Source organism: Peromyscus eremicus, chromosome 11 (genome assembly GCF_949786415.1).
Source record: "Peromyscus eremicus chromosome 11, PerEre_H2_v1, whole genome shotgun sequence".
Taxonomy (NCBI): domain Eukaryota; kingdom Metazoa; phylum Chordata; class Mammalia; order Rodentia; family Cricetidae; genus Peromyscus; species Peromyscus eremicus.
The window spans coordinates 46,800,825-46,804,065 of NC_081427.1; the positions used below are offsets into that span (position 1 = coordinate 46,800,825).

The 3,241-nt window shown below is 41.5% G+C and overlaps 1 pseudogene; it reads right to left on the reverse strand.

Annotated features, from left to right (window-relative positions):
• Positions 1-1,852: 1,852 nt before the first annotated feature.
• LOC131922100 (U6atac minor spliceosomal RNA) lies at positions 1,853-1,964 on the reverse strand (annotated as a pseudogene).
• Positions 1,965-3,241: the final 1,277 nt, after the last annotated feature.

Here is a 3,241-nt window from a genome sequence, read left to right on the forward strand (position 1 = left end):
AGAGTTCTTGAGTTGTTCACTTCCTAAACTTAATGAGTTTCCCTGAAGGATTGAATGTTTCAACTTCTCAGAGTGTTCTGCTGTTGTAGCTCCCCATTAACTCCCATATCTTAAAGAGTTTTCAAGATGGAAGTGTCCAATCTTGGAAAAAAATGGAAAGAACTATTGGAGCTTCTAAACCTTGAATTCAGATGCCTGGGGAAGGTTTTATTATGTTTCTTGTCAAGTGGTTCTTCCCAAATATCATAATTTCCTACAAATTTGGATTTTTAAACATAATTCTTTATTGATTCTATGGGAACATCACATCATGCACCCCAATTTCGTTCACCTCCCAGTCCTTTATATCCATCCCTCACCTCTGCAACATGTTTCACAAAGGAATCTCCCCCAAAATTAATTAAAAACAAAACAAAATCCTACCTTGATCCTCCATCTTTCCAACACCTCTTCATTCATCCTAGTGGCATCAGTAGCTGAGGTGTGTCACACAATATACTGTTTTGTCCAATCAGCCCCACCAGCAAAAATATTCATTGTAAAGAGCCATTGGTCTGGTTCAAGGCCTCTGGCACACTATCATCACTGGATCCTCATTGAAACTCCTCTAGGATATCCTGCTGTTACCCTGAGTCTTGGAGATCCTGTAGTTATTTTTCTGAAGGACCAGTCCCTTCACAAGCTCCAGCAGGTCATAGATGGCGTAGATGTTAGGGTGGACCAACCCAAGGCCCAGAATGTGGGTCTGGGTGGTAGCTGAAGTGGTTGGTCAGAGCCATTGGGACTGCCTCCCTCAGGCTAGAGGCACAACCAGTTCTCCTATGCCCATGGTGAGGTGTGGGGCCATCTCTCCTGAGTGCAGTGGGGTGGTGGGGTACAGACAGCTCTCCCATGGGGGAATGGGGACAGCTGTCCTACTGTAGTATTGAGGCCTTGTGACCTTAGCTGCATTGGTGACAAACAGCAATTTATTTCATTCACATGGTATTAGCACTACAGGGTTTGCAGTTACTTTCTGTCATGGCTTCCTTATAATTGTCCAGAAAGCTGAGTTGACTTTACCCAACAGTCCTAATATTATTGAAGAATTCTATTGCCTACATTGTTTCTTGGTCTTTTGGACACAGCCATTTATAGTTCTAAGAAAATTGAAAGGATTCTTCTGTAGTCCATATTCAAATATGAGCAATTAACAGTTACTAAATGTCCCATGCAACCATCATTCTGAAAAGGTGATTAACTTGCTAGGTAATCTTTAAGTATCTAATATGTGCCTGGTCCTGACATAGTCTTCTATCATATTACTTTGATCCACATAGCCTTGGAACTTATTCAATTATGGGAGGTCATTATCAGTACATTTATAAGCCTTCTTTGTAAGGCAAATAGTATGTAAATCTTCAATGTATTCCACATTCTTTTTCTGGGGATTACTTTTATAAGTAATCCATTAGCACAAGACCTTATGATATCTCTCTGTAGTTGTGTGGTTATATAATGTTTTTGATTTGTGTTTTTAAGATTTTTTTTCTTTTTCTCTTCCCTTTCCTGTTCCTTCTTGCCCTCCTCCTCTCCCTCCTTCTCTTTCATCTCCTCTTTATGCCATTTAGAATTTTTCTTCTTCTATGTTTCCAAGTTCCTGATGAAATGGACTGTTCATTGAGATTTGTCAGCAACCTTAGTGAAATTTTCCTTAAAAAAAAAAAAAAAAAGCCTTTGGAAATTCTCAATGTGCATCTGAATTCTGACAACACAGATCACTTAATGGAAATGTTTACATATGAGAATACTTAAAGACACAATTCAACAATGTTTTGGGTTTTTTTTCCCATTTTTTCAAAAGTTTACTTTAAAAACTACCTGGACTAGGTGACAATGCCTTAACCATATGCATGTTGTTAGGCCCAAGGGCCTCTTGTATCCTTGTCCAGGGGAGTGCTAACTTTATCTCCTTTCATACACTCAGCAACAGATGCAAACAGACTCATAGCTAAACCTTAGGTGGACCTTGGGGTCTCCTGTGGGAGAGGGAAAGGAATGATTGGGAGAGCTAGAGGGACCAAGGTCATCACAAGAAAACCGGAGAATCAACTAACCTGGCTCATAGGGACTCACAAAGACTGAACTGCCAACCAGAGAACTTGCATGGGACTGACTTGGCCTTCTGCACGTGTTATAGTTTTGTAGCTAGGTCTTGTCAGCGTCCTAACATGATCCAGAATTCTTGTTCCCCTCGAGGCTTCAGTTTTGGCTGGATCAGGGGCTGTCTCTGACTCTGTCACTTGCTTTTGGGACCATCTCCTCCTACCGGGTTGCATCATCCAGCCTCAATAGGAGAGGAGGTGCTTAGTCTTACTGCAGCTTGGTATGCCATGGCTGTCTGAAATACATAAAAGGCCTACCCTTTTCCAAAGAGAAAGGAAAAGGAGTGGAAGTAGGGGGAAGAGGGGATGTTGGGGATGGACTGGGAGGAAAGAAGGGAGGAAAAACTGTGATGGAGCTTGGAAAATATAATTAACTAATTAATAAAAAAAAACACACTACGTGGACCTCAGGCACAAAAGTCAGGGGCTCAGACTTAATCCATAGTAAATCCATCATAAAGCTGTAAGCTACCACCTCTATTACCCCAGAAAACTCCTGCATGTATCAAGGATACTTTCTCTCTGGACACAGCTGAGGACAGGTGTGTGAGGTCAGAGAATCATAGCCTAATATTAGTGTTCAAGAAATGTCCTTATTGGGGTTGGTGAGATGTGGCACACAAATAAAGTCTATGTGCCATTTTAGAAAGCAACTCTTCACAATGTGTTGTGGTTTGACTGATAAATGTCTCTGATAGGCTGCTGGTGTTTGGGAAGGTTATGAAGCATTTAGGACAGTGATTCTCGACCTTCCTAATGCTGTGACCCTTTAATCATGTTATGGTGACCCCCAACCATAAAATTATTTTTGTTGCTACTTCATAACTGTAATGTTGCTACTGTTGTGAATTGTAATGTAAATATCTGATATGTGGCCCTTGTGAAAGGGTCCTTTGATCCCCTAAGGGGTCTTGACCTACAGGTTGAGACTGGCAGACTTAGGAGGTAGAAGCTCACCTGGATGAATGAAGGACTTACATGAGCCTTGGCGTTTCATAGTCTGTCCCTACTTTCTTTCTCTCTTGGCATTCTTAGTTTGCATGCAATATGATCAGTCAGCCTCGTGTTCCTTCCACAATGCTTTCCCGCCTGGATGC